The sequence below is a fragment of the Bos indicus x Bos taurus genome, chromosome 9 (genome assembly GCF_003369695.1).
Source record: "Bos indicus x Bos taurus breed Angus x Brahman F1 hybrid chromosome 9, Bos_hybrid_MaternalHap_v2.0, whole genome shotgun sequence".
NCBI lineage: Eukaryota > Metazoa > Chordata > Mammalia > Artiodactyla > Bovidae > Bos > Bos indicus x Bos taurus.
The window spans coordinates 28,717,011-28,730,334 of record NC_040084.1 but is presented as its reverse complement, the minus strand read 5'-3'; the positions used below and the strand labels follow the sequence as shown (position 1 = coordinate 28,730,334).

At 39.0% G+C, this 13,324-nt stretch overlaps 1 protein-coding gene across 3 annotated transcripts in view; it reads left to right on the top strand.

Annotated features, from left to right (window-relative positions):
- PKIB (cAMP-dependent protein kinase inhibitor beta) overlaps positions 1 to 13,324 on the top strand; it is a 120,461-nt gene that overhangs the window by 28,365 nt on the left and 78,772 nt on the right. The gene's annotated exons all lie outside the window — the stretch shown is intronic.

The window sequence follows — 13,324 nt, the reverse complement described above, 5'->3', positions numbered from 1 at the left end:
TAGTTTCGATGACATTAACTGGTACACATAAATCTCAAATACTTTTTGAGAAACCGTTTTCTGTGTGCTGCTGATGGCCTCTCTCATCTCAGTGCTGTGTTTTCCCACTGGGAGTTAGAAATTTGCTCCCCTGCTTCAGTGAAGATGGCAGACCAGAGACCATGGAGTAAGTCTCAGACTGCAGGAAGCCTCCTCCCACTCTTGGATTCCATGAGAACAGAGCTCCAAGGGAACAGGAAAATGGAAGACGTTACATTTGCTTTGGGCTCATTGCCTGGGTTTCTAAAAAGCAATGCAGCTTTCCTATTAACCTGCTGTGATTTCATTTAAACAATGGCAGTGGATTCATTTTCTTGTGTCATCTGAGCATTTTTAGTACTTTTATGTCAACTTTTCAAGTCTGTGTCAGTGGAAATTGAAATCTACTGTTAATAAAAGGTAGAACTAATATGACAAAAATTTTTATCAGAAAGCATTTATATTTCTACATAAACGACTGGAATCTCTATACTAAGATAAAACAGCAAATACATTTATATACATTCATTTTGTATTTAAGGAAAATTGAAACTAACGTAAAATAATTGAGTCTTCATTGTGGGTCGAGTGGGTAGAGGCTTATAAACATAATCTCATGTAATCCTTGGAGAAGGCAATGGCACCCCACTCCAGTACTCTTGCCTGGAAAATCCCACGGACAGAGGAGCCTGGTGGGGTGCAGTCCACAGGATTGCTAAGAGTCGGACACGACTAAGCAACTTCACTTTGACTTTTCACTTTCATGCAGTGGAGAAGGAAATGGCAACTCACTTTTCACTTTCATGCAATGTAGAAGGAAATGGCAACCACTCCAGTGTTCTTGCCTGGAGAATCCCAGGGACGGCAGATTCTGGTGGGCTGCTGTCTATGGGGTCGCACAGAGTTGGACACGACTGAAGCGACTTCGCAGCAGCAGCATGTAATCCTCACAATGACTGTGGGGAAAGTAAGGAAGGCATAGTCATTCCTTGTGAAAAAGTGCACTTTGCCAAGCGTACACATTTGGCTAGTGGGTGGTGAAGTTAGGATTTGAGCCTGATTTTTGTCTGATGCTTATGCCTGTGTCCTTGACCACCTTGGATAGGGAGATTTGGCATGAGCTAAAAAGTATCTTGTGTCCATCAGGTATTTATAGTTGATGGTTGAAAATATACATTTTTAAGGAACACTTTATCCCTTATTCTATGAACTCTAAAAAAGAGATGAAACATTTTTCTGATTCATTTAGTGAGGAGCATTTAACAAAAAAAATTTTTGAAAAATAATAAAAGTGTTACAAAAAAGAATATAACAAAAATTCACTGAAATACTAAATATAGTAATGTAGAAATCAATAAAATAGAATAATACAACAAAATGATGTTTCTTCTAGAAATGTACAAGTGATTAAATATTGAGAAATTTATTGTAATTTCATAGTCATAGACTAAAGGATAAAACTACGATTTTTTCACTTCCTGATTCCAAATGACACTTGATAAAATGTAACTATATTTCTTTTAAGAACACACATTTATAAAATTTAGTAACATAGGAATAGAGAGCTGTTTTTAAATTGTGAAAAGCAGGAAAAAACAAAAACATTAGATGCTTACAACATGTCCTGTTTCATCACTTATATTTAATTAGCGTCTATAGATTTTAATAAATACAATAATTTTTTTAAATAGCTAACATTTTAAAAATTCTTATTGTATATGCTAGAAGCTGTTCTAAATGATTTACAAGTATTAACTCATTTAATTTTCATAACAGTTCTAGGGAATATTGACTACTGTAATTCTCATTTTACAAATTAGGAAGCTGAGACCCAGAGATGCTAAGTAACTTGGCCAAGATCACACAGCTAATAAGTTGTGTAGCTAAATAAGCACTCAAGTGGCTTAACTCATGAGTCTTTAATTTTAAATCATATGATATACTGCCTCTCAAAGGTCATAGTTATTAGCAGAGAGATGACATCTTTTTTTCTTAAAAGAGTGTATATATACTTTTTTTTTACTAAAAATCCCAAGAAAATTAATTGAAAAGCTGTTAGAATAAGAAACTTCAGGTAAGTGGACATACAGAGGATAAATATGTACAAATCAATTGACTTTTCTATAATAGCTACAAATATAAAATATGAAAAATGCCATTATAATAATAATAATGAAATATCATATATCTATGAGTAAGCTATAATAGAAATGTATAAGATTTAAATGAAGAAAATAGCATTTGATTGAGAAATGCAAAATAAGATTAGCAGTAATGAAGATTGATATTATATTCCTGGATGAGAATAATAAATATTGTAATGAGGCTAGTTTCCCCAAAATAATTTATAAAATTAATGCTATTCCATATAGGACCATAAAAAGAGTTTTAGGGCCAAGTTGGCAAAATGATTATTAAAATTCATCTGGAAGAATGAATAGACTAGGAAAAGCAAATTTTTGAAACAGAATAATAATGAAAAAGAACTTCTAATTCCAAGTATTAAAACATAAAAAATTACTGTTACTAAGACAGTATTTCAGTATGTTACTTTTTACTAAAATAAAGACTTAGGAGAAGCTAAATCATCTTGAAAATTCTCCAGATTTAAGCATACAAGGGTAACATACAATGAAGACTGCATTTCATGTTGGTAGAGAAAGTATTGATTATTACAAGAACAGAATCCTAATAGTGAATTGTTAGCAAAAATTGTAACCATGAATCTTTTGTTTGTATGAAATGCAAATAAATATTAGTTTAACTGAAAAAGAAGCATAATGAGATGTAACTGAAAAATCGGCAAACATAATCTGGTCTAATATGACATCAAAGGCAAAAACCGTAATTGGAGATTGATAGACTTGACTGTGGGACATATTAAAACTTTTTACATACAAACAGAAAGGGGACTCAAACAGCATGCCTAGCACTGGATCTGAAAATTCTTTTCAGGATAGAATGAATAAATCAGCAAGTGCTGACCAATATCCCAAGTGCACTACTCTTTTGAGGCTTCATAAAGCAAAGCCCATCCTGGAATAGTGCTCATTTGTTATTGTGCTGTAGGCACGGAGCAAATTCCAAAGATGAAATTCTAGAAATCAAATCATGACATGGAAGTTAGGATTGTTCCACCTAAAAAGGTCAGCTAAATTAGAATTGTAGCATACAAGAGAATAAGGAATTTCAGCTAGACAGTTCTATAATTCATACATATGCCAGGGCATTTCATTTCAATAGAAGTGATTTACAACATCATTGAGTAATGTCTGGAGTTTTACAATGTATTAAAACACTTTATCTCTAATAAAAGTGAAACAATTCTAGTTTTTTGTCTTGAATTGTGGATAATTGCATAGAGTGACACAAGGATAAAATGGAGAGAAGTATTTCCTGTTTTATTGTAGAGAATGGTGCAAGAAAAGTTGTTTCTTTATCTCCCTCTAAAGTAGCTTTGTTCCTTCTATGCTGGGGCTTTAGGACAAGTGGGAAAACAAAATGTATTATGATCAATGAACAAGGAAAAAAAGAAAAAGAAAGCTTTGATTTATTTTAAATATCCCAGGTGATATCAGCCTGGACTGACAGTCAATTCACACAAACATAAACAAAGCAGTCATTTTCTGTGCTGGGCCCTATTAGAAAAATTTCTAGACTCCAGTCTCCAAACAGACTACTCCTGTGGCTCAGTGGTAAAGATTCTATCTGCAATGCAGGAGACACAGGAGATGTGGGAAGATCCTGGGTTGGGAGGATCCTCTGGAGTAGGAAATGGTAACCCACTTAAGTATTCTTGGGCTTCCCTGGTGGTTCAGATGGTAAAGTCTTCCTGAAATGCAGGAGAACCAGGTTTGATCCCTAGGCGGTGAAGATCCCCTGGAGAAGGAAATGGCAACCCACTCCAGTATTCTTGCCTAGAGAATTCCATGGGCAGAGGAGCTACAATTCATGGGGTTGCAAAGAGTCGGACATGACTGAGCAACTAACACTTCAAGTATCCTTGTCTGGAAAATTCCATGGGCAGAGGAGCCTGACGGGCTACAGTCCATGCAGCTGGAAAGAGTCAGACATGACCGAGTACGCACACAGACAAGTCCCAAATATCTTGTGAGAAGAGTAAACGGCAGGTACATCAGCTTCCTCATCTTTCTGTTCACATTCAATCCCTCTGGGTGTCCCTGGTCACTGCTCTTTGCTCCTGAGGTCATTCCTCCTGTTCCATGCCTTTCTGCTGGTGGCCCCTCACCTGAAAGACCCTCCCCACCCCATCTCTTCCCATACGTGGTGTTCTTTTCCATTTCTAGGTTCAAATTGTCCACTGTTCTGCATTCCCTTACCCTTCTCTTCTATCCTAACGCAGCTATTATTCCTGGATCAAGTTTGTTTCTTTGGCTCGCTTTGTCTACCAACTCTAAAGAGGTTCTTCCCTCTCTGACGAAAGGGGTGGGATTGTTAATAGGTGACTTTTTCTCAGGAAGCTTAGAGGTATTGGGGGTTGGCTAACAGCCATCATCAACGTCCTCCCTATAAGGATTTTAAGGTACTCAGGAAGTTATATCCTTTGCAGATCCATCCTGAGGCTTATGAGACATACCTGGAAATGCCTGAATCTAAAAATAAGCTCTAATAACCCTGCCAAACAAAATACTGGTTTAAGCATATATCTTTATTTGTTCACAGATGTACACCTAGTTTATCTTTGTTTTTTTCTTTTGTACATACCACATGGCTTGTGGGATCTTAGTTCCCTGACCAGGGATCAAATCTGTGCCACCCTGCAGAGTCCTAACCACTAGACCACCAGGGAAATCCCTATACTTAGTTTATTTATTATTGACCATCCTCAGAAAAAAAGTTTGGAGTAGCCGAAAGAAATGTATAAAGTGTTTTCTTGTTATAAATAATAAAAGCAAAAGAGAAGCTTAGCCATTTTGTGTTAAATAAGAGGAACACTATCAAACAAGCACACCCTAAAGATAAAGAGATAAATCTTAAGAATTTTCATGCTAGCCAGACTGTCGATTTTGAAGACTTAAAAAAAACAGAGAGCAATGACTTTTGATGGGAAAACTGGGCAACAAAACAAATAAGACCACCAACAAAGAAATCAAACAGATACCCTTGTAAAGGAAAGAAAGGGGAATATATACAAAGAAAGGTAGTGGTCTTTGACACTTTAGCGCTAATTGTTAGTGATCAAAATAATGGCCATTTACTGCTCGCTGCTAAGTCACTTCAGTTGTGTCCAACTCTGTGTGACCCCATAGACGGCAGCCAACCAGGCTCCTCCGTCCCTGGGATTCTCCAGGCAAGAACACTGGAGTGGATTGCCATTTCCTTCTCCAGTGCATGAAAGTGAAAAGTGAAAATGAACTCTCTCAGTCATGTCCGACTCTTAGCGACCCCGTGGACTGCAGCCCACCAGGCTCCTCCGTCCGTGGGATTTTTCAGGCAACAGTACTGGAGTGGGGTGCCACTGCAGTCTTAGTTGTTTGCAAAACTCGTTTTCTCATTCTTTCATTCAGTGTTTATTGAGCACTTGCCTCATTTACTCTGTGCCATTTGTGAGCACTGAGGATGCAGAGCTAAGGATACTTTGCAGTTCTCCAGGGTTTTTGAACTGCAGGATCTAGAGATCTAAAGATCCAGAGAAAAACTGACCAGAGGACTGTGAGGAGACCCAAAGGTCGTCATATCAGGAATGATTGATGTTTAGTGCTCTAGAAAGGTCCTCATGTATGACATGCTAACTTTCTTCAGTTATATGAGGCTGATCATTTGCATGATTGAGGAGGCAAAACTAGGCTGAGTGGATGGAAATCAGAGAAAGATACATTGAATTAAAGGAAAGGCTGCCTGAAATTTTGTAATGGGCTACCTCTGGTACCTGAGATGGTCCCAGAAGCTTGGTACCACTAGGAAGGAGAGTGGTACAAGGGATTCATGTATGAAATGGTGAGGGGCTGGGGATGGAGTGTTGGGATTGACTCATCACTGAAGACAAAATATTCTTGGGTCTATGGTTGAGAACACTGACATGGGAAGGATTCCCTTGAAGACAGTACAATGAAGGACTCTAAGGAGTGAGGCCCACCAATTTTGCACTTAACCCTTAGACTCTGTTTTGGTAGTTCATGTTCTGTGTTTTATTAGTATAACTTACATATTGAGACATTTAAACAATGCTGAGAAGAACAAAGCATAAAATCAACTCCCACCTCTCAGAATTGACACATTTGCTTGAAGTCTTCCTTTTTAATGAAATAAAATGGTACAATTAAGTCTCCTTTCAGAAGTATCTATGAATTAGTGCATATTGTTCCAATCCATTTTATACTGTTACCCACAAGTTTATGCAACCATTCCAATATTTAGTCCTGGCTTGTGTTTTTTTAATTTACAGAAATAATGCCACAGTACTTTTCATAACACTGAGTTATTGAGGTATCCGTAGTTATATATAGTTCTAGTTCTGTTCCCTTGGGTGAAATTTGTGGGGGTTTTTTTTATGCTTGTAATCTTCCATTTTATTTATTTATTTTTATTAAACTTTTTATTTTGGATTGGGGTATAGCCGATCAACAAGGGATGTTGTGATAGTTTCAGGTGAAGAGCGAAGAGACTCACCAGTAGGTATACATGTATCCATTCTCCCCCAATCCCCCCTCTCATCCAGGCTGCCACATAACATTGTAGAGTCCGTGTGCTATACAGTAAGTCCTTGTTGGTTATCCATTTTAAATATAGCAGTGTGTTTTTTGATAAGACATTTAATATTAACCCTTAGTGGCCTTCCTTACTCCTAAATTTGGCCCATAGATGATAAGATGTTATTGCTGGAAGATTTAAGAGAAAACATCATTGTAATTTATGTCTTTATATATGGTCTTTATATATATATTGGGACTTTTTGAAAATGACAGAAGCTAACCCAGATGGGAAGTCAGGACAATGTAAATAAACTAGGACTTTCCCAGACAAACCACAATGGAGGATTAGCCTACATACAAGGGAATCAAGCCTTTGGTAGGAGAAATGACTTTCTGGTAACACAAGTGCTAAGTGATTAGTCCTCAAAATACCAGCCCAAATCTCAAATCAAACACTTTCATGGGATAAGAAAAACGTGGAATGCTTTCCAGTCCATTGTTCTTTTCATCATGGACTAGATGTTTAATAAAAATGCAGAGAAGTAAGATAATGAATTCTTAGAGTTAGCTCATCAGGAAATTGCTGGTATCTTGCCTTCAGAATGGGTGTTAAAGTCTGGCTTTAATCCATCTTTTCTTCCCTTATGATTGTTCTCTCCCTGCCCAGGCAAACATAGTTATCACTTCTTTTCACTGGATAAAATACCTTGTCCCATTTATCCCATTAGGTAGTGGAATGTGGCCAGGTAAATCAGTTTTCGCTGGTGACCAGAAGTCATCTGTTCCATTTAGTTGTCTGCTTACCTTTGCCCGATACTTGTCTTGTTAACAGCTGGCTAGGTAATGAATATGACGTGTCTGTTTCAGCAAGGTTTGGGTGTGCCAAGATTGTACAAGAGACAAAAAACTGACTCACTAATAGGGGATTTTAGTTCCAACTCAAGTCTGTAATTTTCTTAACAGAAATTAAGGCCCAGTCTCAGGTATTCTTCATATGAAGGTTGTCTTGCAGTTATATCATTTATCCTACGTAGAGTTTGGATAAGTATTTCATCATTTCATTTTTACTTAAACTTTTAAACTAATATAACTCCTAAGATTGAAAGGCTTGCAAATATTTTAAAGTTTTACTCATTTCAAATCTGGTTTTGTTTTTACAAGATATTTTATACATTTATAAGATACATAAAACCAGTCTTCTTGACTGCTTGCTGGCAATAATATCTAATTGCTAAAGCATTTTATAGAAGTTAAATGATACATTGAAAGTGAAAAATTATCATGTATAGAGTGTCAAATTTCATCTAATTATGTTCTTAATAAAATTAAAGTTAATTTGATTATTTTACAAATAAATTCACTCTGTAAAATACTAATTTACAAATGCTTCAGAACAAAAAACTTTTGATTAATTTAATATTAGCATATAATCATACTTTGTAAATAGCACAGAGATTGTAGTCATAAAAAAGAAAAATCCATTGGTAGGGAAGTATAGTGCTAGTGCTTACCGTCATTGTAAAACACAGCCCTAAAAGGTCAAGGATATAATTCTTGAAAAGATGATGTCATTGTCCAAAAGCTGCACGTGAACTGATTTTTAGTATTTGTCTCAAATATTGTATCTTTAAATCACTGGAAGATATCATGAATATTTTAGCTGTCAGTTCAGTCAGTTCAGTCGCTCAGTCGTGTCCGACTCTTTGTGACCCCATGAATTGCAGCCTCCCTGTCCATCATCAACTCCCGGAGTTCACTCAGACTCACGTCCATCGAGTCCGAGATGCCATCCAGCCATCTCATCCTCCATCTCATCCTCTCCTCCTGCCCCCAATCCCTCCCAGGATCAGAGTCTTTTCCAATGAGTCAACTCTTCGCATGAGGTGGCCAAAGTATTGGAGTTTCAGCTTTAGCATCATTCCTTCCAAAGAACACCCAGGACTGATCTCCTTCAGAATGGACTGGTTGGATCTCCTTGCAGTCCAAGGGACTCTCAAGAGTCTTCTCCAACACCACAGTTCAAAAGCATCAATTCTTCAGCACTCAGCTTTCTTCACAGTCCAACTCTCACATCCATACATGACCACTGGAAAAACATAGACTTGACTAGACGGACCCTTGTTGTCAAAGTAATGTCTCTGCTTTTGAATATGCCATCTAGATTGGTCATAACTTTCCTTCCAAAGAGTAAGTGTCTTTTAATTTCATGGCTGCAATCACCATCTGGAATGATTTTGGAGCCCCCCAAAATAAAGTCTGACACTGTTTCCACTGTTTCCCCATCTATTTTAGCTGTAGTTATTATTAAAATTGTCAGTGTATAATTGTTCTATATGTGGGCCTGGCCACTTCAGGGTAACTAAAAGGACAATGTCCCTCAAGGGACATTATATCCACGTCACCTAACTATCTGTGAAGGATCCTCTTTGGTTTAGTTTGGTTGGTGAAAGTGAAAGTATTAGTTGCATAGTTGTATCCAACTCTTTGCAGCCCCATGGACTGTAGTTTGTCAGGCTCCTCTGTCCATGGAATTCTCTAGGCAAGAATACTGGAGTGGGTAGCCATTCCCTTCTCCAGGGGATCTTCCTGACCCAGGGGTCAAACCCGGGTCTACTGCACTGTGGGTAGATTCTTTGCCACCTGAGCCATCAGGAAAGCCCTGTTTGGTTGGTGTTTAGATGCTATTTGTATGTCATACAGAACATGGCTCAACTTTGTGAGCTGACTGCTAGGGGGCCACTTAAAACAAGCCCCTTCACTGAAAATGATATTAATCCATAGAGTCTGTTTTATGTATTTAAATGAATGTGCTGTGCTGTGCTTAGGTGATCAGTTGTGTTTAACTGTTCGCAACCCCATGGACTGCAGCCTGTCAGGCTCCTCTGTCCATGGGGATTCTCTCAGCAAGAATACTGGAGTGGGTTGTCATGCCCTCCTCCAGGGGATCTTCCCAACCCAAGGATCAAACCCAGGTCTGCCTCATTGCAGGTGGATTCTTTACCATCTGAGCCACCAGAGAAGCCCATTTAAATGTTTATCATAGCTTAATCACATCACATCAAGTTGTAATATCAGCAGCACTTTAAAATTTTTCTTTAGCTGTTTTGCTTGTGACAATTTATTATTATTATCCAGGCAGATAAACATGAGATTTCAAAGTCTTTCTGACTAGTGGAATATTTGAATGACTTGGAAACATTGGTGGAAAGAGAACATTGGAAGTCAAATCTCCATTCTGGACCTGACTTTACTACCATCCAGCTGCATGAGTCTTAGCAAGTCATTTGGAGATAACAGAACAGTGCAGTGGATTAAATCACTGGCTACCAGATTTTAGTCCCACTTGTGCCATTTGTTACCTGCTGAATTTCTTAATCTCTCTGTGTCAAGGTTAGGTTCTCATCTGCAAAATGGAACTGATAATAGTTCCTCTTTTATAGTGATTAAAAAGATTAAATCAATGGCTATTTATAGAGTACTTAAAATAGTAGGCTACCCACTCCAGTATCCTTGGGCTTCCCTTGTGGCTCAGTTGGTAAAGAATCTGCCTGCAATGCGGGAGACCGAGGTTGGATCCATGGGTTGGGAAGATCCGCTGGAGAAGGGAAAGGCTACCCACTCCAGTAATGTGGCCTGGAGAATTCCATGGACTACATAGTTCATGAGGTCGCAAAGAGTTGGATATAACTGAGCAACTTTCACTTTAAAATAGTGTCTATATGACTGTTTAATAAAACTTTACTGTGATTGGACTTCATTGGGTTTGATTTCTACAAGAGTGTTTCTAGTTTGAAGATTATATTAAGTTTCTGTTTCTTGCCTTTGTTTTCAGTATACCTCATTAAGCTGATGCTGGTGAAAATATTGTTTCTAAGCAAATCAGTGGCTATATGGTCTAACAGCAGTGATTTTTTTGTTGTTTGTTTTAAATTAAGGGGCATGTGTAAAACTAATTTTTTAAATATAGCCAAAATATCTGTGTGTTTCATAACTGTATTGACTGAGACAATCTCTATAACTGGGTTTGGAACTTGTGCTGGTATTATGTAGACATTTTGTTTACCTTCTGAAAGGTTAATTTATTTCGTTTTTTAATTTCCATTTTTTTCAATGTGCTATTGGATGGCAATCTGTTTGAAAAACTGAATTGGACTATTTCTTTTCACCCCTATAGTGTCAGTGAAAAAATTCCACTGTTTATCAGGTTTTCTTGGTACAGGTTTGTACATGACTTCTATCTTTCTAAGCTTATCACACACCCATAACTCTGTTAAGCAGTTCTCAGTCTCTTTTAATTAAGCTTGAAACTTGTTAAAATTGAAATATTTTGTAGTTCTTAGAGCAGTGTAATGTCAGAATAAGAGTGGTGGTAGAAGGACAAATTAGCTTGTTTTTTAAAGACAGGACATGCCTCAGTGGTGAAAGAGGCATGTCAGTCTAGTCTAGCCAGTTTTCCCAGGGCCTCGATTTCATTCTCCAGCCCCAGCTCCAACCCTGGGGCCATACTGTGATCGGACCTCTCTGTTTATCTGCCTGGATATCTCCTGCTTCCAGACTCTGTGTCACCACAGCCCGCCCACCTGCTGGGAACTGAAATGGGAACTCGTTCTAGCCCATGGGAGACAGTCCAGCCATGCTAAGTGGCTTTATCTTCTGGAGAGAATGATGAGAACAACAGGAGGCTGTCCTGACAGGCAGGGAGCCGGAGTCCAGGTTGACCAGCAAGATGCGGCAGATGGTGTCCCAGCAGGTGGGCGGGCTGTGGTGACACAGAGTCTGCAAGCTGGAGATATCCAGGCAGATAAACAGAGAGGTCCGATCACAGTATGGCCCCAGGGTTGGAGCTGGGGCTGGAGAATGAAATCGAGGCCCTGGGAAAACTGGCTAGACTAGTGCTGAAGCCCATTTGGAGGGAGGAGGGTACCAGCCAGGGCATTAGAGCAGAGACCTTTATGTGGGGCCACAGGTGAAAGGTCAGTCTCATCAAGGCTATGGTTTTTCCTGTGGTCGTGTCTGAATGTGAGAGTTGGACTGTGAAGAAAGCTGAGTGCCGAAAAATTGATGCTTTTGAACTGTGGTGCTGGAGAAGACTCTTGAGAGTCCCTTGGACTGCAAGGAGATCCAACCAGTCCATTCTGAAGGAGATCAGTCCTGGGTATTCATTGGAAGGACTGATGCTGAGGCTGAGACTCCAATACTTTGGCCACCTCATGCAAAGAGTTGACTCATTGGAAGAGACTCTGATGCTGGAAGGGATTGGGGGCGGGAGGAGAAGGGGACAACAGAGGATGAGATGGCTGGATGGCATCACCGACTCGATGCACATGAGTTTGGGTGAACTCTGGGAGTTGGTGATGGATAGGGAGGCCTGGTATGCTGCAGTTCATGGGGTCGCAAAGAGTCGGACAGGACTGAGCAACTGAAGTGAACAGGTGAAAGAGGCCTTGTGACCCCCTCAGTTTTGAGGGTTGTATGGTCTGAAGGGTTGCTGGAGTAGGGAATGGGGCCAGTCTTTTTAGATGCTGCCTTTGATCGTCCTTAGTATAGATTCATGTGACTGTCTTTCGAAAAATGAAAAACACAAATGTGTTAATTACTCAATTGTGCTTTATTGCTAATGAATTAGAAGTCACCTGTGATTTAATTCGCTGTTGGGGTCCTTTAATGGACCGGAACCTGGTGATCAGGAGTCCACGATAAAAAGGTGAAAGAGAGAGCCGGAGGGAGGGAGAGAGAGAGAGAAAGGAAGAAAGAAAGTAAGACACGGGGACCCAAGCTCTGATGGAGCAAAGGTATTTTATTAGCACAAATGCAGGCTTATATATCTTTATTAAGATGATTACTCAGCTATTACACAGGATGAAATTTTATCAATAGCCACAATATGGGTAGTCTAATACATACAAGGTCGCTGACGCTGAAAAGAGTCACTGAAGGGAGTTACTGAAAGGAATCCAAGCAGATACCGTTTCTCATGATCTCAGTCCTGAGAGCTGCATGCAGCTCTACTCGTTCTCAGAATAGGAACTGATAAGGAACAGAGAATTTAGGGGAAACAGCACATAGAAATCCTCCTGTTAAACATTCCCTGACAATTTGCCTTACCTGTTTTCATTCTTTCTTTCTTTTATAAGGCTTGCAGTAACTTTCAAATCAGAATGAATTCCTTGCAGTTGAAACTGCTCACATGGAGCTTAAGTGCAGCATACAAAAGGGGTTGTTATTTCCTACTCTTCTTGGATTTATCCTAAGGGGGAAGTTTTCAGAGAAAAGAGTATAAAATGAGAGGATTAGCAAGCAAGCGGTTGTTTCTGGCTGAGCTTTGCTTGAAATGGAGGAGGAAAGGGCATGGAAGCTGCTGAAATTAATTTCCTTATAATGACATGGAGTGTTACCTGGCCTTTTCCCTGGGGGTCATTTCAGACCTTCTTACATTACTTGGGAATGCTCTGCATCAAACGGACACCTCCACCTCCAAGGAATCAGGGAGAACAATTTAATTTTTATTCTTGACCTGTGTCTTATCTTTTAACAGCTTTGTGCTTTTGATCTAGATTTTACGCCTACTGACATATTTGTGATTAAAGGAAAAAATCCTCAGATAAAACATAATCCAAGCATTCCTGTTCCTTTTGTTTTCAGTTAAATCTTAG